We start from the raw sequence: 26,166 nt of genomic DNA, 5'->3' as shown, positions 1-26,166 counted from the left end.
AGCATTTGGACATGTTTGGCAATGGAAAGTTGTTCAAACTTGAAAAAGGACAGAAATGGTTTTGAGAGGGTTTGGCGGGGCTATATTGTACGCCATGACATGAGACTTTGTAGGATCCTCAAGTAGGTCATTTTGGATATGATAGAATTTTCCTGTATTTAATGGAGAATATTTTCTTTGTAAACATTTCAGAAGCTTGAAATGTCCAGAAATAGTTTTTGAGGGATTTGACCAATAATTTGAACATGACCATGTGTTGAAACTCGTATAAATGGCAAATATATGTCCACTGAGCTTCCCTGATTTTTCTCAAATATTTTTTGAAATATTAAAATAATTTAAACCTATTAAAGACCATTTCTGGCCTTAAGAAAAAGTCTTTAAATAAAATAGTAAAAGAACTTTTAAAATAGTATTTTGGTGGTTTTTGTGTGTCCTATATCTAATAGGAGTCAAATATAATTTTTAAAATATTTTTCACACCCTTAATTAAGTACTTGTAGTTCAATTCTCAATTCAGGGGTTTTTGGAAAACATAATTTAGAAAATACTTTTTGGCCAAAATATTTTTGAAAGAAATTGTTTTTATGTCCTGCACACATGGCATGATCATTGGGCAAGGTTTTGGATCAAGGAGAAGGAGTATAAGAGTTGGAGGATTTATTTGATTTTTAGAGCACTTGCAACCAACACACAAAAAATCAAATCAAACAAGGACCAAAACACTCAAAAGTTTTTGTCAACCCACATTTTATCATGATTGATTAGCTTAAGTATTGTGGCATGAAAATCGGGGTGTGACAAGTAATTGACAAAAAACTATCACATTTGGGGTTCGAGTCCCACTGAATTACGACTTTCAAATAAGTGACCGAAAACTACTACTTTTTACTAATTTTGTGACTAAAAACTATGACTTTCATATAATGGCCAGTTTAGATGAGTTAAACACATTTAAGATATGCAAGACCCACATGTCGGGCTAACGTGGAGGGAAAGTCAACTCCATTAGATTGGCTCCCTATCTAAGACATTATGACAGGTAGAACCCACATGTCAGTCACTATGTGAGACTGAACTACCACTTTCAAATAAGTGACCGAAAACTACTAATTTTTTTTTCTAATTTTGTGACTAAAAACTACCACTTTTAGATAATGACCTACTTAGATGATTTAAACACGTTTATCTTATACAAGAACCATCCGTCGGGGCTTACGTGTTGGGAAAGTCAACTCCGTTAGATTGGCTCCATATCTAAGGCGTTATGACATGTACAACCCACATGTGAGTCCCTATGTGGGACTGAACTACCACTTTCAAATAAGTGACTGAAAACTACTATCTTTTTCTAATTTTGTGACTAAAAACCACCATTTCAGGTAATGGCCAGTTTAGATGATTTAAACACGTTTATGATATGCAAGACCCACCCCTTGGGGTTGACGTGGTGGGAAAGTCAACTCCGTTAGATTGGCTCCATATCTAAGGAGTTATGATAGGTAGAACCAACTTGTCAGTCACTGTGTGGGACTGAACTACCACTTTGAAATAAGTGGCCGAAAATACTAATTTTTTCTATTTTTCTGACTAAAAACTACCACTTTCAGATAATGACCAGTTTAGATGATTTAAACACATTTATGATATGCAGGACCCAACCGTCGGGGCTAACATGACGGGAAAGTCATCTCCATTAAATTGGCTCTGTATCTAAGGTGTTATGACAGATAGGATCCACTAGTCAGTCAATGTGAGGCAAATCAACAAAAAGTAACGACTTTTTCCTCGGGTGGGAAATCAAACTCTGGTCTCACTGGTGAGTGCAACATGAGCTAATCAGCTGTCCTTAGAGCAACTCAAGCAGACTGAGGGAGTCCTGGACTCAGGGGTCCTCGCGCTGCCGGCCTATCTGTCATGGGCCGGATAAGTAGGCCGCTCTGTGAAGGACGAACAATAGGGCGACTCCGTGTCCGGACAGGAAACCTTCGAAGCCTTGGTGTGTCCTCCAAGTCAAGATGGAAGAATCGACATGTTTATCTCTTTACTGTAACCTACAATGTGTAACCCTAGTCCCCTTGTGTCTATATAAACCAGAGGGTTTAGTCCGTAGAGGCTAGAAGAAGAACCATCATCCTACTCACCTAGGGTTAGTTCATCTTATCTCGTGGTAGATCGACTCTGTAACCATCATATACACTTCAATATAATCAAACATGACATAGGGTTTTACCTCTTCGAGAGGGCCCGAACCTGGGTAAATATTGTCCCCTTCGTCTCATGTTCCCCATTGATCCAAGATCCACAACTCGGGACCCCCTACCCGAGATCCGCCGGTTTTGACACCGACATTGGTGCTTTCATTGAGAGTTCCGTTGCTGGATAGCCAATGGATCGATGGCTCATTTAGTCATCGGAGATAGCATCAGCACCAGGGATATCTTTGTCCCTAGCTAACTCTTCATGTTCGGCGGCATGGGTTTGCACGTCAACTTGGCCGGTCACCTCGATCAGGTCGTCAGCTTTGCCCCTAAGCATCAAATCAGGTTCGGCAACCTAGAGTACGTCACAGATGCTCGGGGCGATCTGATCTTCACTGGATTCTCAGCATTGCCCGAGGAACCCGAATACCACGAAGGTTTGACTATGAACTCTCTTTCTGACCCTATCCCTGGGTCGGCCCCTACTTTGGATCTGGCTTCAAGCCCGAATACGAGTTCGGCACCCGAAGACCAGGAGTCAACCCTGGTAGGATTCACCCCTCACACCATCATACCGGAGGTTGACTTCGGAGAAATCTCAGACACCGATCCGGCTAGTCTCTCCATATTAAGCGATATCCTAGATTGAATCCAGACTATGAACATCACGGATGGCCTATCCTCGGCCTATGCTCGGATTGGTCTTTAGGCGGGCCACGCGGAATTTTACGTCCCACTCGCCACACACTTAGTAGCTAGTGTCAAATATTTAACCGGCATGTTGGACTGCGCTTCTAAGGAGGTCGACGGCATGGATGAAGATGTCAACGCCAGGACCCATACTACTACAACCCCTCCCACCATTGGATGGTGGACGGCCACCTCCACCTATGATGTCTATACGGTGGACACCCCCAACGATAAGGGCGATGGCACAAATGGCAAGAACAACGACAACACCACCAGAAAAGATGGCGATAAGCCCGCGAGGAGTCGCCCAAATGCCAACAACAACGCAGACGATCCAAGGGGTGTAGGGGTAGGGAAAGCAACACGGGCAACGGAGAAGAAGAGACCCCGGACAATATGGAAGACCCCAGCGACCCCGTTGCCCCTGAGCAATAGCCCGATGACTCGAAGGGGCACGAGGATTAGTATAACCCCGAGGACATCAATGACTCTGAGGACAGTAACTACCTTCCCCTATCCAAGAGTAGGACAGCCTTGGACCTGAGGATTTTATCATCCCCAAAGACCTGCTGGATCAAGAATGGTTCGAGTGACAACTTATAGCCAATGCACGAAGCCTGAAGAAGTAGAAATAGCTAAAAGACGAACAAGACACCCTCAACGATAGATGGAAAAAAGTCCTAGCAGCCGAAGAAGTGTACGGCTATGAGCGGCAAGATCGGAACAAAAGCTACCTGCGCCGACGTCTGCTGCCACAATTCGACGACGAGGCCCTTGAGCCCGCACCCCCAAGATATACTCAGGCACACCGGCCCGACCGCTCCCTCAAGGATGGGATAGGACGGTCGGATAGGCCGAAGACCCACCCGCACCACCTCATCGGAGATGCAAGGAACCAATGTTGCCAGAGGACCCGTACGACCTATGACATGACCTGGCCACAAGAGCAGGTCAGACAATATCCATTTACGGATCTAGAAGGTACACCCCCGCTGGACAGGACGAATGCCAAGCTTGGCACGACTGAAACGATAGAGCTCGGGAGCATCACCGGGCCTAGATGGCAGTTGATCTCCGGCGCGATGTGGCCTTGGTCAGGGGAACCACTCACCCAATGTGTTTTACAGATGAGGTGATGTACCATCAGTTCCCCGAAGGGTTTAAAACCCCGTAAACATCGAACAATACGACGGGACAGTAGTCCCGGCCATGTTGATTGAAGATTTCCTTCTCCATATTCATATGGCCCGAGGAGACGATCTCCACGCCATAAAATACCCACCACTTAAGCTTAAAGGGACCAGCCAGGCATTGGTTGAACATCCTCCCTAAGAACTCCATAGGGACCTGGGAAGAGCTCGAGGATGCCTTCCGAGCTAACTTTCAAGGCACCTATGTTCGGCCTCCGGATGCTGATGACCTGAGACACCTGGTCCAATAGCCTGGTGAGTCATCCTGGCAATTTTGGAATCCGTTCTTGACTAAGAAGAACCAAATCGTCGACTGTCCACATGCTTAGGCGATAGCCATGTTCACGCATAGCATCCGTGATGAATGGCTAGCTCGTTAGCTTGGCCAAGATAAGCCGGAAACAATGTCGGCCCTTACTTCACTTATGACCCGCTTTTGTGCGGGCGAATACAACTGCTTGGCTCGTAGAAGGAACAACACCGAAAACCCCGATACCTCAGAAGCCTAGATGAAAACGGGAAGCCACGACGTAACCAGAATAAGCATTGGCACAACGGCGGTGAAGCCGGGGACACTGAAGTAAATGCCTGATTCAGCAACTCAAAATTGAGACAGCCGAAGAAGCCCTCTAAAGGGAATAGGGACGGCCCATCCGTACTCGACAAAATCCTGGGTAGGCCCTGCCAGATCCACGGCACCCAAGAAAATCCCGTCAACCAACCACACCAACCATAAATGTTGGGTGATCAAACAGGACGGCGAACTCACAACCAAGGAGAAAGCAAGGGCCCCTGCGGTGAGGACGATGATGAGCCTCATAGGCCAAACAATGGAGGCCAAAAGCAATTCCCTCCCGAGGTAAAAACTGTGAACATGATCTATGCCACACACATACCCAAGAAGGAGAGGAAACACGCCCTTCAGGACATCCACATCGTAGAGTCGGTATCCCTGAAATTCGACCCATGGTCGGCATATACGATCACCTTTGACCAGAGGGACCACCCAATCAGTATCCTCCATGCAGGTTCGCCGGCCCTGGTGCTCCACCCCATTGTCGATGGGTATCATCTAACTAGAGTCCTCATGGATGGAGGCAGTAGCCTCAATCAGATCTATTCAGACACAGTAAGAAAAATGGGTATTGATCCGTCAAGGATCAAACCCAGCAACACCACCTTTAAGGGAGTAATCCCAGGCATTGAAGCCCATTGTGCGGGCACTATGACTTTGGAAGTAGTGTTTGGCTCGCCTGATAACTTCCGCAACAAAGATTTGATCTTCAATATCGTCCCGTTCCGTAGCGGCTATCACACACTTCTTGGCCCTATGGCATTCGCTTGCTTCAACGGTGTCCCCCATTACGCATACCTAGAGCTAAAGATGCCCGGACCCAAGGGTGTCATCATTGCTAATGGCAACATGGAGTGCTCACTTTGGACCGTGGAGCATACAAAGGCTCTGGCCATCAATGTCCAAATAGGCAGCGAGGGGCCAAAGTACCAGCCCACCGTTAAGGCGCGAGAGGCAAGCAAACGAGCCCGAGCCCTATCTCAGCTTCTAGATCCTCCCTATGCTCAACGTAAATAGGGATACGTGCCCCACAGCATGCCCACCTTAGTCACACAATACGTGCCTTGTATGCACAACTTCACACTTAAATTACCATGGGCAGCTATAGGGACTAACCATCCAAGGGCCAAGTGTTCGTCTTAACCGAGCTTTGGTCAAACATGTCTTGGACAGTGACAGGTACCATCCAGGACCTATCCCATCGTGGTGGGCGCACGGCAGATGCCAAAGGATGGCTAAAGAGAGGAGGAGGCTCGAGGGCACCGGCGGGCTCCAGAGGCGAGGTTGGCCTGAGCGAGCATGGGACGCAAGACATTCCCAGGTTCGGGGCTCTCCAGAGAGATCACAACCCTAGTCCTGCCGAGATCAATATAGAGTTGCTCCTAGAGCTCTTTGGAGGAAGGAGGAAGACATTCCAAGGCTTAGGCTGCTCCCTTTCCTGGTGGGTGTGCTACTGATCGTGTGAGCCTGTGATGTGTTGTATGCGTGGGTGCGTGCCCGTGTACATGAGGGCTCCTGGGGGGTTTTATAGGTCAACCCCCCAGGGTTACAATGGTGAAGCTACAAAGCCGTGGGCTGGGTTGTCATCGCCCGGGAAGCCGGTGCTGGGACCCGCCGGGTGTCAGCGCTCGCCGGGTTCTCTGGGCGCGGGCCCGTTGTGCCAGGGGCTCTGTTCCCCATCTTGTCGACCATCACAGAGTTGCCTGGTCAAGTCCTCTACGGTGGTGCACTGCTAGGTCGCTGTCTGCTAGCGTCAGCAGTGATGATGGGTGCGCTGTAGCCACGCCGACCTTGGTCAGCGGGTTAGGTGGGGCACTGTTGCCACACCTCTGCCAGTCAGAGGAGTTGGTGGGGCACTGTTGCCACGCTCATCCCCTTAATGGAGACTTGTCCCATCGCATGCCTTGGATGGGACGGGAGCTGACCCGCGGCTGGGTGGAGGAATACAACACGGGGGAGCTAGCTTGCTGGAGAAGTCTTGGTTCGCCGGGTTCGGCTGGCTTGCACCAGTCGGCAGGGCCAGGTTGCTGTCTTGGCCGGGTCGAAGAGTTCGGCCAGGTTGAGGGACTTGGCCGGCTTGATGAACCCGGCCAATTGCAGGCCGGATTGAGGGGTGCTGCCGGCCCTGATATGTTTGAAAAGGATCTGAGTTCCGTTTCCTACCGAGGGGTTCATACCCCTGAAAGTAGTCCCCGAAGCTGTGAAAGTCCACCAGCTTCGAGTAGGAGGGCCTTTGCAATTTCCCACCTAAGAAGGCGGCTGTTGGTGAAGTTTGCGACCGCCGGGTCCGGCACCACCCACTGGGGCTTCCAGAAGCCGGATCGCGGCATCCCGGCATGGGCGGGAAACCGAGGAGTCTGTCGAATCTTGAGGTAATCTCTTGGGCTCGGTGCGGGCGCCACGTGGTGCTCGGGAGTTGAAGGGGCCTGACAGGCCACGTGCACGATGAGATGGGGAGACATGCTGGGGCCCGCCACTGTGCGCCCTCGGCCCACGCGCGTGGATTTATTATGGCGTCCGCGAGTCAGCTGCCATTCTCGAGATAGTGGGGAAGAGGGAGGGGCGAGTGCAAACGATCCCACTTGCCCACGTTCGGGACGTGGCCTATAAATTGGGAGGAGGGGGCGGTGGAGATCATTCTCACTCATGCCCACCATATTCTTCCCTCTCCTCTTGCTCTTGCGACCGCCACGCACTGCGACGCTCCGCCGCTCCCGAGCAAAACTTCACTTCCATTCTTTCCTTGCCATTCCTGCTCCGCCCCGCACCATTGATGGCGCTACCATCGGCCTCATGGATGGGATCCACCATCACCGAGGAGCACATCGCATACTTGCGGGACATGAAGCGCATGCCGAAGGAGACGGATCTGGCCGTGCGCCTGCCGGGCGACAAGCAGGAGCAGTGGCTGGAGGGGACCGAGCGCATGGTATTCTACACACACTTCAAGCATTGATCGGCCTCGCCACAAGCGACTTCTTCCACTCGTTCCTGGAGTTCTTCGGGCTCCATCCGCATCATCTTGGCGTGAATACAATCTTGCCGCTCTCGGGGTTTGTGTCGGTGTACTAGAATAGGGATACCCTAGTACCCCGAACTTGTGCATGGGCAGTTGCAGCACCCCGCCGCAAGGCTTGCCGGGAGAACGCCAAGATCCTCCGTGGTTCCCTTGGAGCCATTCAAGAACAAAGTTTTTAAGCTCAGGAGACAAGGCCCCGGCAAGAGGAGCTTGCCGGGAAGGCCAACCGAGGCAATCCAAGGAACTTGCCGCGACGCGCCACGCGCTCCGGCAAGGCAACAAGGCCCTGGCAAGAGGAGCTTGCCGGGAAGACCAACCAAGGTACCTCGAGACCCGGTGAGCGACAAGCCTCCGGACCCGACAAGATAACAGCAGCGGCAAGGCACTTGCCGCGGCAGGCGGCCACTCTGTGCCCACGCTCCAGCGCATCCACCAACGTGTCGCTCTGGGGGCCTCTCCAGGCGCGCGTGGCGGGAGGCTGTGCAGCCAGCGGTGCACGGTGGCATGCGAAGCTGACAAGATCGCCATCGTGGCGAACGGTGGCGCCCCTAACGGTCCTTTTCTGCACTGTTTGGGCGACTCAGACGGGCATTTAATGCCCTTGTCCCCTGCCGTCAGGGTTAGTAGGGTGCACTGTACAAGCAACTGTACCAACCACCTCACTTTTTACATTTGTACCCTTCTCTGCGTTGCCACCTGTCGGTGACCCCTTTAGCGTATAAAAGGAGGCCCATGCGCAACGTAGAGGGGGTTCAGTTCGACTGGTTCGCGAAGTTCGACTAGTTCGGAACCCAGCAAAACACTACGCTCTCTCTGGAGCCAGAACACAAGATAATCAAACAAGCAGCAGTAGGAGTGTTATCTCTCCGGAGAGCTCCGAAGCTGGGTAAACTGCTCGTGTGCTTCGCCTTGATCTGCTCTTCGTGCGATCTCCGCCCCCCGCCGAACCGAAATGGGCCCGGTCCGCCGGCCCCATAGGTCTTCGTGGATCAGTTTCCCCGACATCTTTGGCGCGCCAGGTAGGGGTGCGTCGAGATTGTGTGAACCTGATCCGGCGTTCACATGAGCTAGATCTTCATTCCCTTCATCAACATGCCACCGAAGAAGAAGACTTCGGCGGCAGCCGCTCCGTCCACGTCACTTCCGCCACCGTTGGAGCAAACGGGTGGTGGAATGGACGCAGGCGGAGAATGGGCGTCGACGAGGAAGCTCATGATGCTGCCAGGTCCAAGGACAAGGCTGCACAAGCCTCGGCGACTGTACATGTTCCGCGCCACTCTCAGGAGGCGCAAGACCAACAGCGTCATGGCACTTGCAGTGCCATACGCATGATAGGACAAGACCAAGCTGGTGGATCTCGGGGCGCTCAAGACCAGCATGCACGCTAGCGTACTGGCACGAGCGGGGCATGGTCGCCTGGACGGGATACTGCTCCTTCTAACATAGTTAGAAGTCCGAGCACGTCCCGCTCCTCACGCCGTCCGCCACTGCCACTCACCACTCCAGCAGAAGCTTTGGCGCGAGCTCAACTGCTCCTGGATTACCCTCCGATGTCGGACAAGATCGACGAATGGAGGTCCACCATTCAGAGTCTCATCGGCTATGCCAACGGCGACACTCCACGGCGGCCGAGCGCGTCGCCGCCGCGGCAGGGTTGCCGGGCGCGAGCCGGTGGCGACGAAACGGGTGGAGGTGCAACTACCATGCAATCACCACTCCGAAGGCCAAGATCGCCGACTCGCCGGATCCACCTCGATAACGACTCCACCGCATCATCGGATCCACGAGCTCGTCGCGATCAGCGCCAAGTTTTTCATGATCGACAACAAGAAGACGCTCGAACTCGCATCGAGCGTCGAAGAGAAGCGCGACGTCAATCCGACAAGCGCGCTGGGCCCTCTGTTGACATGCATGCGCCAGGGGAACCAGGTGATTTGCCGTACGCGGTAGGTTGCCCTGCGTTCACTCGTGAGCTGCGGCAAGTCCAGTGGCCCAGCACGAAGAACTTCAAGCCAGACGTACCGGAGAAGTACGACGGCAAGACGCACCCGTCGGAGTTCCTCAGCATCTACACCATTGCGGTGCAGGCTGCCGGGGGACGGGATGACAAGATCCTTGCCAACTACTTCCCGCTGGTGCTCAAGCCCAACGTCAGATCCTGGCTCATGCACTTGCCGGACAACTCCATATCCCCTTGGGCTGATCTATGCCATCAGTTTGTCGGCGCCTTCACAGGCGGACACAAGCCTCCTGGCAAGGAGAGTGATCTTCATCTGCTCGCCCAGAAGGAAGGAGAGCCCCTGCGCAAGTACATTCAGAGATTCAGCAGTGTGCAGCACAACATCCCAGACGTCCACCCTGCCGCGGTGATCAGCGTGTTCCATCAGAACGTCCGGAACCGCAGGATGCGGGAGGAAATGGCGATGTGCAAGATCAGGGACGTCAGCGAGTTATATGCACTGGCCGACAAGTGTGCGCGCGCTGAGGAAGGGAGGAGACTCCCCGGAGAGAATGTAGGAGCGGGGGGATCTGACAGTGAAGATGCTGCCCCGGCAAGGAAAAACCGGCGGCGGAACAACAGGAAGAGGAAAGGCAAAGAGGTGCTAGTTGTTGAGCAGTCCGGCAACGGTGGTGGCGCCAAGGAAACCAAAGCTGGTGACTCCGGCAAGGAGGTTGCCGCGGAGGTGGCGGTCGCCGACAAGCAGGACGGCACCAACAAGTAGTATTGCAAGATCCACCGCACCAAGGGCCATGATCTCCAGAGCTGCAGGAAAGTCGAGCAGCTTGTTGAGCAACAGAAAGCTGAATATGAGCGGCACGACAAGGAGAAGGCCCAGGAAGGTGCTGGGGGATCCGGCAAGAAACGTCCCGGCCGAGGAGGACGCCGCGGCAAGGCCAAGCAGCGGCAAGGAGACAGACCTCCTCGCGGCCGCGACAAGGATGAAGATGACGACGACGATGAAGACATGGATGATGAGGAGACTGATGAGAAGGAGGTCCAAAAAGCCACAGAGGTCCTGTGCGTTGACGGTGGTGCTTCTCTGCACACCTCGCACCGCCAGCTCAAGCAGTGGGTGCGGGAAGTTAATGCAGCAGAACCACCCGTCGAGTCACGCAAGCCTCTGAAATGGTCCAGCACGCCTATCATCTTTGATATTGAGGACCACCCTGATCGCATAACTGCAGTCGGGTGCTTGCCCATGTTGGTTTCACCAACAATCCGCAACCTCAAGGTCACTAAGATGCTAGTTGACGGCGGGGCCGGCTTGAACCTGATATCCTCCGCGGTGCTCCAGAAACTCTAGATCCCTGACAGCGACCTCGAAGAGACCGGTACATTTCAAGGAATCAACCCGGGAAGAAGCAAGCCGAAGGGAAAGATCACGTTGCCGGTAACATTTGGCAGCGAGCTGAACTTCAGGACTGAGAGGGTCACGTTTGATGTTGCTGACTTTCCATTACCTTACAATGGAATCCTTGGCCGTCCGGCACTCACCAAGTTCATGGAAGCCTCTCACTATGCGTACAACGTACAGAAAATGCCAGGCCCGATAAGTTTCATCTCTGTCCCTGGCGACAAGAAGGATGCTCTTATCTGTGCCGACAAGATCTACCGGGAAGCAGCAGCCGCAGCAGAACGCAAGACACTTGCCGCTGAAGCTCCCGGGGGGAAGAAGAAGACCAAGTCCGGCAAGAGCTCTGATGCCAACTCTGGCAAGTGCACCTCTTCGGAGTGCTGCGCTACCGTCGAGGACGCACCATCGAGCTCCACCGGCAAGTGTAAGAAGGCAATGACAGCTCCACCTGAGACCAAGAAGGTGTCCGCCAAGGAGGACGGCACTGGTGGTACCTTCACCATCAGCGCCACTCTTGACCCCAAATAGGAAAGCACGCTCATTGCTTTCCTGCGGGCGAATGTCGACGTGTTTGTGTGGCAACCGTCTGATATCCCCGGTGTTCCCAGGAAAGTAATTGAGCACCACCTTGCCGTCTGTCCTCATGCGCGGCCCGTCAAGCAGAAAGTCAGGAAACAGGTAGTGGAGCGCCAAGAATTCATCGCAGAAGAAATCAAGAAGTTGGAAGCAGCAGGCCTTGCCAGAGGAGTGCTCCATCCCACATGGTTGGACAATCCTGTTGTCGTGCGCAAGGCTAACAGGAGGTGGAGGCTTTGTATTGACTTCACTTATGTTAATAAAGCTTGTCCCAAAGACCCATTTCCCTTGCCACGCATTGACCAGATTGTTGACTCCACAGCCGGATGTGATTTGCTTTCATTTCTTGATGCATACTCAGGATACCATCAGATCTTCATGGCAGAAGAAGATGAAGAGAAAACCGCATTTATCACCCCGTGTGGCACGTACTGCTTCATACGGATGCCTTTCAGTTTGAAGAATGTTGGTTCAACATTTGCAAGGGTAGTCCACCACGCTTTTGAGCCGCAGATGCACAGAAATGTGGAAGCCTACATGGATGACATAGTGGTTAAGAGCAAGAACAGGGCGACCCTGATTCAAGATTTAGACGAGACATTTACAAATCTGCGCAAGATCAACCTCAAGCTTAACCCCGAGAAGTGTGTGTTTGGAGTCCCTTCTGGCAAGCTTCTCAGGTTCTTCGTGTCTCAGCGGGGAATTGAAGCCAATCCCGACAAGATCAAGGCCATTGAGCAGATGGAAGCCCCAAAGCGCGTCAAGGATGTACGAAGGCTTGCCGGTTGCGTGGCTGCTCTCAGCAGGTTTATCTCTAGATCTGCTAAGCGCGCCCTGCCATTTTTTAAAATTTTAAAAAAGGCAGGTCCAATAAAATGGACTCCGGAGTCGGAGGCTGCGCTGCAGGACTTGAAGAGATACCTGTCCTCCACTCCAACACTTGTCGCACCTAAGCCGCAAGAGAAGTTGCTGCTGTATATAGCGGCAACCAATCAAGTGGTTAGTGCTGCGTTAGTGGTGGAGAGGGAGGCAGATGATGAGCCAGCAACCACGGCAGACGCATCCAGCGACAAGCAGGGGGCTTCGCCGACAAGCTCTGGTCCCGACAAAGATGGATCTGCGCAGGAGCATGATAAGATGCAGAAGAGAATGGTGCAGCGTCCAGTTTACTTTGTCAGTTCCCTTCTACAGGGGGCTAGATCAAGGTACTCTGGTGTGCAGAAGTTGCTTTTCGACCTCCTCATGGCCTCGAGAAAGCTGCGCCATTACTTCCAAGCACATGAGATCACAGTCGTCACTCGCTTTCCACTGAAGAGGATACTGCAAAATCCAGAAGCGACAGGCAGGATTGTCGAGTGGGCGCTGGAACTGTCAAGCTTTGGCCTCAAGTTTGAGAGCACTTCAACTATCCAAAGCAGAGCATTGGCAGAGTTCATAGCAGAATGGACGCCAACTCCAGATGAAGAAATTCCAGAGACGAGCATCCCCGTCAAAGAGGCAAGCAGAGAGTGGCTGATGTTCTTTGATGGTGCTTTCTCGCTGCAAGGCGCCAGTGCGGGCGTGCTGCTTGTCGCGCCCACCGGAGAGCACCTCAAGTACGTAGTCCAGATGCACTTTCCCAAGGAGCAAGCAACCAACAATACTGCAGAGTATGAAGGATTGCTTGCCGGTCTCAGAATCGCAGTAGACCTTGGGATCAAGAAGCTCATTGTCATGGGTGACTCACAGCTTGTCGTCCGCCAAGTGAACAAGAACTACCAGAGTCCATTGATGGAAGCATATGTTGATGAAGTGAGGAAACTAGAAGAGCACTTTGACGGCCTACAGATGGAACATATCCCAAGAGCTCAGAATGACATTGCTGATGGCCTGTCAAAGTGCGCCGCACTAAAGTTACCTGTGGAACCAGGGATCTTTGTGCTCAAGTTGACTCAACCATCCGTAACACCATCAACTGGACAAAGCAAGAAGAGGAAGTTGGTTTATGGTGACTACTTTCCGGCAGAGCTCCCCGAAGCCGCCGCCAAGAAAGTCCCCAAGATCAACACCAAGAATGCTGAGGGGCAGTCTGCTCCAGCAAGCCTTATGGTTTGTCCCGTTGAAGCAGACGCTCCCGACAAATTTTGCTCCAGCAAACTTGCCGGGGAACATCAAGCTCCAGCAGGGCCGCAAGTCCTTGCCGTAGAAGCGGATGTTCCCGCAGCAGCAGATGTGCCTTTAGTCCTTGTTGTCGAGCCACAAGCTCCAGCATGGGCACAGCGGATTGTCCATTTCCTTCAGACAAGAGAACTTCTCGAAGAGCAAGAAGAAGCGGAAAAAGTAGCCCGGCAGTCAAGTATGTACCAGTTTGTCGATAGCATACTGTACAGAAGAAGACTCAATGGTGTGAAATTGAAGTGTATTTGTCGGGAAGATGGACAAAAGCTGTTGGCAGAGATACATGGAGGCATATGTGGCCACCACATTGGCGCAAGAGCACTTGCCGGCAAAGCTTTCCGGCAAGGTTTCTTTTGGTCGACAGCCCTCCAGGATGCAACTGCACAAGTAACCAAGTGTGAAGCGTGCCAGTTCCACTCCAAACAGATACACCAGCCAGCTCAAGCTCTCCAGACGATCCCTTTATCCTGGCCATTTTCGGTCTGGGGGCTCGATATCCTCGGCCCTTTCCCCGAGCTGTCGGGGGCTTTGAGTACTTGTACGTCGCAATCGACAAGTTGACAAAGTGGCCGGAAGTGCAGCCAGTGAGGAAGGTGACAGCACAGTCAGCAGTCAAGTTCTTTAGGTCAATTGTTTGCCGTTTCGGGATCCCTAACAGGATCATCATCGACAACGGCACACAATTCACGAGCCGCACCTTCATGCAGTACGTCCAAGACCTTGGCGCCAAGGTCTTCTTCGCTTCTGTTGCTCATCCGAGAAGCAACGTTCAAGCAGAGAGGGCAAATGCTGAAGTGCTACGCGGGCTCAAGACCAGAACTTTCGACAGGCTGTGCAAGTGCGGAAGAAACTGGATCGAGGAGCTGCCGGTGGTTCTTTGGTCGATCAGAACGACGCCAAATTGAACCACTGGCCAGACACCTTTCGCTCTATTCTATGGAGCAGAGGCAGTTCTCCCCACGGAACTCGTATACGGATCGCCTCGAGTGCTCGCTTATGATGAGCTTGAGCAAGAACAGCTGCGGCAAGACGACGCGCTGCTCCTTGAGGAAGATCGTCTTCAGGCTGCTGTACGAGCTGCTCGATACCAGCAAGCTTTGCACCGCTACCATAGCCGCAAAGTTAAGGCCAGAAGCTTCGAGGAAGGCGACCTTGTTCTTTGGCGCGTTCAGTCCGCCAAGAATTCCAACAAGTTGACGCCGAAGTGGGAAGGCCCTTATCGGGTGAAATGAGTCACAAGGCCCGGCGCTGTCCACCTTGAGACCGAAGATGGCATTCCGGTGAGCAACTCCTGGAACATAGAACATCTTCGTAAGTTTTTCCCATAGGGCGCGGTTGCCGGAACCCGTTCCGGCAACCACCTTTTGTACAAGTCTTGCCGCTGTTGCATGTAATCCTTTGTACAAAGCCGGGCGCAGATCCCGTGCATAAGTAAAACCCCATGTGCTCCGCACAACTTGTCCATTTCATGCATTAGTTTCTTTCTTGCATGTGTTATCTGACACTTTGTGCAGCACCTACATCCGGTAAGCAATAACGAGCCGAAGGGCTCCATATCATTATTTTCTCTTCTTTCTTCTTTTTCAACAAAGGAAAAGAAGGTTCCCTCGCACACAAGTTTGCCGGGGGGAAGGAGAAGATTGTGGTATGGACCAGGCGTCGTTCAAGCAAAGTTGTGCCTTGCCGGGAAGCAAACGACAGAAAAGCTAAGTTACCAAAGTTTGAGCAATCAGTTTTTAAATTTTTAAGTTATCTTCCTCGAATGACCCTGCTTTGTATGGAAAACCTGTGCGCGGAGGAACCAACTCGTGGCTAGTTGTGCCCTTACTTTGTTTCGAGTCCGCTCAACAACTTAAGTGTGCTGCATCTAGTCGCGACAAGGTTTCTTGTCGGAAGCAGCGCCGCCAGCAGGCTGCTGAAGTTCCGCACTCAGCGCTCGCGGCTCGGGTGCCTGCGCCGACAAGTTCCCTAGAAGCATAGGGTAAAAACATACAAAGGACGGAATCTAGTAGAGGAAATAACATAGCAATTGATAACAGAAATAAAGTTATATTACAAGATGACTTGTCGCAGCTCTAACAGACTGTTTTCATAACATGATTAGCAGCGACAAGGGAAAAGAAGAAATGGGCGGCCTAGTCTACGCGGTTGCCCTCAACCCTCTTGATCTCGCTCACCTTGTCCACAATGGGTGCGACAAGGGCCTTGAGTGCATCCCGATCGGCGTCTGGCGGCAAGGACTTGAGGACGTTGGTGAAGCTGAGGCCTGGATTGCGGAAGGCCACCTTCATCAGCACCTTCTGGAGAACCCTGACGCAGATTTTGCGCGACTCGTCGGCCAGCTGCTTTGGGATCCTTTCCTGGAGCCGCTGGAGTGCCGTCGCCACGCCCTTGAAGAACAGGCTGAGCTTGGCGCTGGGTTGGAGATTCTCGTCGGAGGGATACCCAAAGTCCTCCATCCCCAGCTGCGCCAGCTCCTCGTTGATGACTGCGGTGATATTCACCAAACCCTCGGTCCAGTGCTCCACAGTGTCTCTGAACGAGTTCTCGGTAACTGCGATGCTCTCCAGCAGCGCCTTGTCAGCTTTGACCTTCTCCGACAAGGTTTTCTCCCGCTCCTTGGCGGCCTCCAGCATCTGCATCAGCGTGGCCAGCTTCAACTCCAGGTCCGCATTGGAATCCTTGGCGGCGCTGAGCTCCTTGCCCCTCTCTGCGAGAAGACCTTGCAGCTCACCATGGGCGGCAGCATCCTTCTCACGCTCACGCTTGAGCGCGGCAAGCTCCTCGCCGCTCTTCCCAATGTTGGCCTCCGGCTGCGCCACCTTCTCCTCCAGCTCTTTCTTGGCGGCCTCTGCGATTGCGGCAGCGTCCTTTGCTTCCTTGAGCGCCCCGCCAAGTGCTTGCTCGCGCTCGGCAAGCTCCTCCTCGTAGCTGTCGAGGTTGGCCTTCCGCTGCACCAATTCACCTTCTCGCGCGGACTACTTCTCGGCGGCCAGCCTTTGTTCCTCCTCAGCTTCGGCCTTCTCGAGAAGGAAGGCCGTGCGCTCCTCGTCGAGTCGCTCCCGCTCCTATGCCAGGGACCGGAGAGCTTCTTGATTGTGGCCCCGGAGCTCCTCCGCGTGCTTCTCCATGTCAACTCCCGCCTTCGTGACAAGCGCTTCCCGGGAAGCCAGCTTGGCTTGCCGGGCGCGGTAGAGTGACAGCAGCTTCTGCAGCAGCTGCTCCTCCTCAGGCTCGCCACTGCTGCTGCTGGGTGCGTCGACCAACGACAGTCCAGCAGAGGCGAGCACCTCCCCATCGAAAGTTTCCCCCTCGACCGGCGCCCTGGAGCTCAACGCCCAGGGTAGCTTGATGAAGATATCGTCACCGGCCTTCAAGTAGGCGCCGGGCTGGGGCTCCTCGGAGCCCGGCCCCGCAGCAGCGGCAGAGGGATCGGCGGTCGGCGCAGCGCCTGGCGCTCCTGCGGCCTTAGGGTCGTCAGTGCGACCGCCCGACCCCTCGCCGGCTTCTGTGGCGGCAGCCTTGGTGGCCTCCTCGCCGGCGGTCTCATCAGCACCGGCCCCTTCCTCGCCGGCGCCCTCTGTCTCCATTGGCTCAGCAGCAGATGGGTCTGAAGAACGAAGAAGGGAGAAAAATCAATCAAAAATCCATGAGAAGAAAATCAAAAGAAGAAGAACCCATGGGAAAGCTTTTGGACAAGTGAATTACATGTGCCAAGATCTGCAGTTGCGGTCTCGGCTGCCGCAGGATCGACGGTGCTGCCCCTTGCCGGAGAGTTCTCCCTTGCCGGAGAGCGCTCCCTTACCGGGAACCCCTCCCTTGGCGGCGTAGTCGAAGCAGATGGCACTTCGGGACCAGCTTCCGGGCGCTCCTGATGTGGCTGCTCTGCTCCTACACAAATCAACAAGCAAGATATCAACAAAGGAAAAAGCACTCATGCGCGCCCGATAGCAGAAAGCTAACTATGAACTTACGCTGGGGGCTGCGCTGGGGGCTGTTTTGAGGAGTGGTTGCCGGGTCCGTCAAGGTGGTCTCGGACCCACCCCCTGCTGACACGGTGGGGTCATCTTCGATGACAATCACCGCGGCCTTGGCCCTCTTCGCTGCTCTCTGGGCCAGCGTCCTGAAAAGAAAGGAGTCCAGATTGAAGCAAGTCAGATACAAGATAAAAACAGCAAGATTGAAGAACTACAAGAGCACCAAAGAAGCTTACTCTTCTTCCTCCTCGTCGGAGCTGAGCGCGGAAAGATCGAAGTCCGGCTCCCTTCCAGTGCGGCGAGCCGGAGGAGTAGGATCCCTTGCCCGCTTGGCGGGGGCGGTGGCGGTGGCCCGGGAAGATCCCACTCCAGTTGCCACTGCTGCATGGGGCGCTCCCGCGGCAACATTGCTTACCGCGATAGAGCGTGTCGCACGGCTCGGCGGCTGTTGACCCGGCTGCCGCCCCGCTACGTCCGCGCCCCTGCGAAGACCCCTTCTTGGCGGGGCCGGGGGCTCCACCTGCGGCAAGCTTTCTGAAGGCTCGGGCTCTTCCTCGCCGGCCTCGCTCGGCTCGGCTTCAGAACCGGCAAGCTCTTCCTCGCCAATGAACTCCGCGCGCTCGGCAAGGTTTGCCGCTTCTGCCGCCTCTGCCTCCTCCACAGTGAACCTGAACACGCCCGCGGAAGCTGCGGCCGCAACCTCTTCCGCCCTAGTGGCGATGCGCTGCAGATCCTCGTCGGTGGTGTCACGGGTGAGGCTCTTCTGCTCATCAGCGTGGACCGGCACTTCTTCCAAATTGTCGAAGAACGCTTGCACGACGTCATCCGCAGGCTCTTGCCAAGTTGGAACGATTCCGTGTGAATCACACAACGGCATCATGGCGCGGATCCAGTCAAGCGAAGAATTATTGCACAATGGAACTACGCCCCTCGGCAGCGTGAATGGGTGCTGAGGGTCGCGTTTGAACAACTCCAGGAGCATTGCATCTAGCTCCAAGACGGTGAAGTTGTAGTTGAGGCCCGGCCGCAGCCTCATGATGTCTGCTGAGTTCTTGAATTCCCAGGCGGGCCTCCCCCTCTCCTGCAGGGGGGCGATGCGGCGGCGGAGGAAATCTGCGCCTACAGCGCCTACAGTGAGCCCGACAAGCCTGAGGGGAAGGATCCTAGTAATGGCGATCTTCAGCCTCTCGTCTTCCGGGGCCACGTTGCTCTAGTCATTGCCGCGCACTATTGGAGCTTGGCGCACGGCGGTGAAGGGCTGCGGATTCTCCTCGACGATTCAGCACCACTTCGCTCTCCACTCCTCCCACTTGCTGCGGAGCTCACCCTCCAAGTACGCCTCCTTCTTGCCGACTCTCGAGATCCAGGCGATCCCTCCGGCAAGCGGCTCTCCTCTCTCTACCCGAGGTATGAAGAAGTGGCGGAAAAGGGCAACACTGGGGTGGACTCCGACAAAGTTTTCACACAAATGTGCGAAAACTGCCATGGTCAGAACGGCGTTGGGGGTGAAGTCAAGGAGGCGGAAGCCGTAGGTGTTCATGATATCGCAGAAGAACTCCGAGAAGGGCGGGCAGAGCCCGCAATAGAAGAACATCGCGAAGAATGGGTACCCGTTTGGAGCCAGTTCCGAAGCAGCGGCCGGGAGTACCCTCGTGCGCGGATGCGCCCGTGTCTCCGTCGCCCAAAAGAGGTAGAAGTACTCCCTCAGCTTCTTCACGCCGAGCTGGGGGGAGAAGATCGCCCGCTCCTTCCGCAGCGCCGCGAGCCGCTGCGCCTCGGCCGACTTCACGCCCTTTCCCTTGTCGGCTTTCGGAGCCATGGCGGAGGGGGTGGGGGAGGTCGACGGCGTTGGTGGTGCTGGTGGCAATGGGGGGCGGAGCGCTGCTCTCTCGGCTTCAAGAAGAAGGGGGGGGAGCGGCGGAGGCTCGTGAAGATGGAGTAGTAGCAACCAGCGAGGGGTAACGAACTGCCCCTATTTCCTCTGCTTATAAAGAGGGACGGGGCGGACGTTTCGCCCTACCGAATAAAGAACCACCCACGATCTCTCCCACGATGCCGCATTCAACGCGTGCCGTTAGGGGAGAGCGCGGTGGATACGGAGCGAGATTCGGTGTGGCCCAATCCGCGTGTGCCCGTGCCCTGTCTTGGGCCTGGCCCAATAGCGCTCGGCACCGTGTTTGGCCCAGGCCCGGGGGCTCCTGTCGGTGTACTAGAATAGGGATACCCTAGTACCCCGAACTTGTGCACGGGCAGTTGCAGCACCCCGCGGCAAGGCTTGCCGGGAGAATGCCAAGATCCTCCGTGGTTCCCTTGGAGCCATTCAAGAACAAAGTTTTTAAGCTCAGGAGACAAGGCCCTGGCAAGAGGAGCTTGCCGGGAAGGCCAACCGAGGCACTCCAAGGAACTTGCCGCGACGCGCCACGCGCTCCGGCAAGGCAACAAGGCCCCGGCAAGAGGAGCTTGCCGGGAAGACCAACCAAGGTACCTCGAGGCCCGGTGAGCGACAAGCCTCCGGACCCGACAAGATAACAGCAGCGGCAAGGCACTTGCCGCGGCAGGCGGCCACTCTGTGCCCACGCTCTAGCGCATCCCCCAACGTGTCGCTCTGGGGGCCTCTCCAGGTGCGCGTGGCGGGAGGCTGTGCAGCCAACGGTGCACTGTGGCATGCGAAGCTGACAAGATCGCCATCGTGGCGAATGGTGGCGCCCCTAACGGTCCTTTTCTGCACTGTTTGGGCGACTCAGACGGGCATTTAATGCCCTTGTCCCCTGCCATCAGGGTTAGGTAGGGTGCACTGTACAAGCAACTGTACCAACCACCTCACTTTTTACATTTGTACCCTTCTCTGCGTTGCCACCTGTCGGTGACCCCTTTAGCGTATAAAAGGAGGCCCATGCGCAACGTAGAGGGGGTTCGGTTCGACTGGTTCGGGAAGTTCGACTAGTTCGGAACCCAGAAAAACACTACGCTCTCTCTGGAGCAAGAACACAAGATAATCAAACAAGCAGTAGTAGGAGTGTTATCTCTCCGGAGAGCTCTGGAGCTGGGTAAACTGCTCGTGTGCTTCGCCTCGATCTGCTCTTCATGCGATCTCCGCCCCCCGCCAAACCGAAAGGGGCCCGGTCCGCCGGCCCCATAGGTGTTCGTGGATCAGTTTCCCCGACAGTTTGTCAACCTGTGCGAGGGGTACCTGGGAGTTGAGCCCACAGTCGACCTCTGGGTGCGCTTCTTCTTCATGAAGCAGTAGGGCCCGGGGACCGGGGAGACGTCCGTCTGTGGGGCCGCCGTTCTCTCGCTGCGAACGCGCAGGGGCTGCCCCAAGATGCCGCCGGAGGATTCTGCCAAGAAGTGGAAGAACTCCTTCTACGTCTGCAACCTCGGCGCGGACCTCATCAACTTGTTGCCCTTTGTTCGACGTGATGCCACAGGGGACACTACAAAAAAAGACACATTCGTGACATTTTGGGCCGAACAAAATTTTTTCTCTCATACTTATGACACTTCTATGATGATAATTGTCACAAAACCCGGTATCATCATAAATGTGGTGGGCTCCTACTTCTATGATAAAAAATCATGACAGAAAATGGGCTTTTCGTCCTGGGCGGGCTGGAGACGCAGCTGCATGACATTCTTTGGGCTGTCCATGACGGGAAAACCCGTGGTAGAAGCGAGGGCAAGGAAAATAGCGGGGAGTTCCTGGTTACGGTGGGTGGTCGGGGGCCGAGCGATGTGTGTTTCTGTCGTACGTACGCGTGTGTGTGCGAGGCATTGGGCTCTAACTGAACCCGAGCGAGGCATTGGGCTCTAACTGAACCCAAGCGATTGCACTGCAGGCTACGCATTACTGAACCCGAGCAATCGATCGATCCCTTGTTGTTAACTGACCCGAGTGATTCCTTCGCTACTGCTGCTAACTAAAGCCGATCGATGCTGCCTCCGAATGAACAGTGAGCGTTGTTGGGGGGTGGATGAACAGTTCCCAGTGGGAGGGTTGGATGAATAGGACCCTGTGGTAGTATAGGCCGTTGCCACTGGATGAACAGTACCCTAATCGATCGAGCCGGTGGATGAATAGGACCCCGTGGAGGGCTGGATGAACAAGACCCTGTGCACGGCTAGATGAACAAGACCCCATGGAGGGATGGTTGAACAGTAGCCGCTGGAGGGCTGGATGAACAGTAGCCCGTGGAGGGGTGGTTGAACAGGACCCTGTGGAGAGGGCTGGTTGAACAGTAGTCGGTGGAGGAGCGCACGTTGGTGGCTAGATGAACAGAATCCCGTCGATGAATAGTCACAGGTGGAGGCTGGAGGAGGTCGACGGTGGATGAACAGTAGCCCGTGGAGGTAGTCGACGGTGGAGATGAACAGTATCTCGGGGAGTCCCATTTTGCGGTACGCCACACCCCTCCCGATGAACATGACCCCTGTTTCGACCGTAGCGCTCCAACACAAGTCCGTTTCCTCCATTTTGCGGTACGCCACACCCCTCCGGATCAACAGAACGCCGTATCCACCGTAGGAGGTCTGTTTCCTCTGTTTTGCGGTATGCCAGACCCCTCCTGATGAACAGGCTCTCGTTTCGATCGTGGTCGGTCAAATGCAAGGCCGTTTCCTCCATTCTACGTTACGCCAGGCCTCGCTTCCATCGGTTGTTCTGTCCAAGCCGTTTGGCTCCCGATGAACACGACGACCCATTCCGTTCCGGCCCAACCGGTTGCCTCCCCATGATCACGATGACAGCGCAACTTCTCCGTTCTGTCCCAGCCATGTACACGAGCCCTCGCCGTACATATGCGCGAGTAGGCGTTCGAGACCCCGGCCGTATGTACGTACGTGGCCGTGTTTTCTTTCTTGTACCCTAGCCGATGTACATATGTGTACATGCTACGTGCGTGCCTCTAGTACGACACACATGCATGCCTCTACTATGACACGTGCCCTTCCTTACACGGCCGCGATTCATCGCTGCAGCCTACAGACAGACCGATCGTATTTAAGTACACGTTCACGACCAGAATGACAACACTACGTACGCTTCGACTAGGTGGGTCCCAACTGTCAGGCACTTCTTTGCGTGCGAAGATGTAGCTGGTGGGTCCCAGCAGTCAGGGGGTGAATCAATATTTTTGCCCATAATATGGACGCACTTCCTTGCGTGCGAAGATGTAGCTGGTGGGTTCCAGCAGTCCGGGGGAGAAAACATTATTTTTAGGGTAAAAAGGGTGCAGTTGCATGCATGCGTCCATGGGCGTGGTGCGTCCCCACTGTCGGCCTCTCACGTACAGTCATCTTCCGAGGACTCTCGTTTGTTGACCACGTTGACCACACCATGCCGAGCGCACCAAGGCCGGTGGACGACGGCGAGGCCCCAGACTAGAATGACCCGGAGATGGGGAAGACATGGCAGTGGAGTCGCGGTTGGAGAAGAGTGGGAAACTTGACTGGTTCGGGTGCACGGCAGCACTCCCACCCACGAGAGACATGAGCAAGAACAGAGGTTGAATAAGGAGCACGGCTGTTGGATTAACATCCAACGGTCCTGCTGCTAGAATCATTTGTTGATTAAGTTGACAAAGCCATGCGTACACGTCCGCTTAGTAGGCCCACAAGTCAGCCACCAAATCTGACGGGTCCCAGCTGTCAACGGGAGGAATAGTTTTTTTGCATAACAAGGAGGCACTTCCTTCCGTGCGAAGATATAGCCGGTGGTTCCTAGCTGTTAGGGGGAGGAAACATTTTTTTCAGCTTAATAAGGAGGAACTTTCCTTGTGTGCGACCATGGACCACTACTAGGAAAACGGCTATAGCTAATATGGACATTAATGGCGCACCATGTATGTGGTGCGCCACTGCTATATAGCAGTGGCGCCAGATACAGGTACGCCATTATTGGCCACATTACTAATGGCGCCCCTGGTGTGTGGTGCGCCATTACTAGTTTTGAAAAAAGATTAAAAAATTGTTAACAGTGGCGCACCAGGGGATAGTGCGCCATTGCTAGTTTTAACTAGCAATGGCACACTACCCACTGGTGCGCCACTACTAACATGTTTTTATATATATTTTTTCAAAACTAGTAATGGCACACCACAAACCAGGTGCGCCATTAGTAACCCTGGTTACTAATGGCGCATTCTTAGGTGGTGCGCCATTGGTAACCTGGGAGCAGCTAGATATTTTGGACAACCACCTACCACACTCACTTTCCCCACTTCATTCTCTCCACCTCTACCAAGCTTGGTCTCGGCTGCCTCCTCCTCCTCACCTCATTTGCACCATAGATTCACCCAAATTAAGTTGTTAAATTTCCTTTTTTGATAGGTAAGGAAGGGGAAAGCTTTCTTTATGTTCTAGATCTACTTTTTTCTCCCTCCAACAACGTACACACTTTTTATGGCCTAGATCTACGTATGTTTGTGGTGTTGCATATGTTTGTGGTGTTGCATATGTTTGTGTTTGTAGGTACCGGTATTTGAGATGCGATAGTTGCCAATATTTTGCCGGAATGTTGATTCATTTCCGTTTCGGCAAGAATTTGGCACTATGCATTCTTTTTGGTCCTATTTTTAGGCAAAGTCATGCAAATTTTTTTTGTTCTAAAATATTGTTTTGCTCTACCCCGCAGGCGACCATGGTCCGCACAATGACCGAAGGCATCGTGAATAGGTTTCGGAGCTCCACGAAGGCCGAGATACTTCGAAAGAACAAGACGGAGATAAGATGTCCGTGTAGAAGATGCAAGCTGAAGAGCAGGTGGTCCAGACAGGTGCGGGACCACCTGCTCTTGCGTGGTTTCATGGATGACTATCGGTGGCAAGGTGATGAAGATGATTATGAAGTCGTCCATGGGAGCCGGGCAAGAAATAAGGAAGGGCAGCAAGACAACCGCATCGAGGGCGGGCGAGAAGATGAAGAATCTCCAGGACATGATCATGAAGTAGATGCAGGACACAGTCATCATGTAGAAGATGTCGTACATGATGATGAGGACGATCAAGACGAAGGGCATGATCATGAAGATGAAGATACCGGAGCCGACGATGATGGACCACCGATGGGCTGGGTGCAGGACCATCATATTCAAGAGCTGCTTCTCAAGCAGACGGGTAACTCAAGAGCTGCCCCCCCGAGAGAAAGCCAAGCTGGATCTACTGGAGATAGACGCGGTTACTCCATTGTATGAAGGATGCAGGCCCAAGGATAACCTCCTAAAAGTAACGCTCATGGTTCTGGAGATGAAGGTAAAACACAAAATGACCAACGCATGCTTCGAGGAGAACATGTCATTCTGGCACGAACGTCTTCCCAAGGGGAACAAGTGCCCGACTAGTTTCGAGGAGGCAAAGAAAATTGTGTGTCCTCTAGATTTACCGCACGTGAAATACCATGTGTGTATGAACAATTGCATCATTTATCGGGACGAGCACGCGGAGTCTGTCATATGTCCGGTGAGGGAGTCCTGGATTAGATGGTCTTCGGACAGCCGGACTATATCCATTGGCCGGACTGTTAGACTATGAAGATACAAGATTGAAGACTTCGTCTCGTGTCCGGATGGGACTCTACTTGGCGTGGAAGGCAAGCTAGGAAATACGGATATGGATATCTCCTCCTTTGTAACCGACCTTGTGTAACCCTAACCCTCTCCGGTGTCTATATAAACCGAAGGGTTTTAGTCCGTAGGACAACAATAACATACAATCATACCATAGGCTAGCTTCTAGGGTTTAGCCTCTCTGATCTCGTGGTAGATCTACTCTTGTACTACCCATACCATCAATATTAATCAAGCAGGATGTAGGGTTTTACCTCCATCAAGAGGGCCCGAACCTGGGTAAAACATCGTGTCCCCTGCCTCCTGTTACCATCCGGCCTAGACGCACAGTTCGGGACCCCCTACCCGAGATCCGCCAGTTTTGACACCGACATCCGGTGTGCGGCGTCACTCGATACAAGAAGTGTAAGAAAGCTCCTCGAAAAGTGGTGTGGTACTTTCCGATCACTCCTCATCTGCAGCGGTATTTTGCAAACCCTAAGCTAGCAAAGCTCCTCCGTTGGCACGTGGATAGGGAGGAAAAGAAGCGAGAAGATGACGGAAATGATCCGGAGATAAATAAAAAAGACAAGATGATGAGTCACCCTAAGGATGCGAGCCAGTGGTAAGCGTTGAACTTCGAACACCCAGAATTTGGGGACGCTCCAAGGAACATCATGCTGGGCGCGAGCACCAGTGGAGTCAATCCATTTGGCAGCCAGAGAAGCACACATAGCACCTGGCATGTGTTTGTGTGGATGTACAACCTTCCCCCCTGGTTGTGCATGAAGAGGAAGTACATTCACATGAGTATGCTAATTGAAGGGCCGAAACAACCAGGGAACGACATCAATCTGTATCTGGGGCTGCTGAAAGAGGAGCTAGACAC

The sequence above is a fragment of the Triticum aestivum genome, chromosome 7A, assembly GCF_018294505.1.
Source record: "Triticum aestivum cultivar Chinese Spring chromosome 7A, IWGSC CS RefSeq v2.1, whole genome shotgun sequence".
Classification (NCBI taxonomy): Eukaryota; Viridiplantae; Streptophyta; class Magnoliopsida; order Poales; family Poaceae; genus Triticum; species Triticum aestivum.
This window is presented reverse-complemented; position numbering follows the sequence as displayed.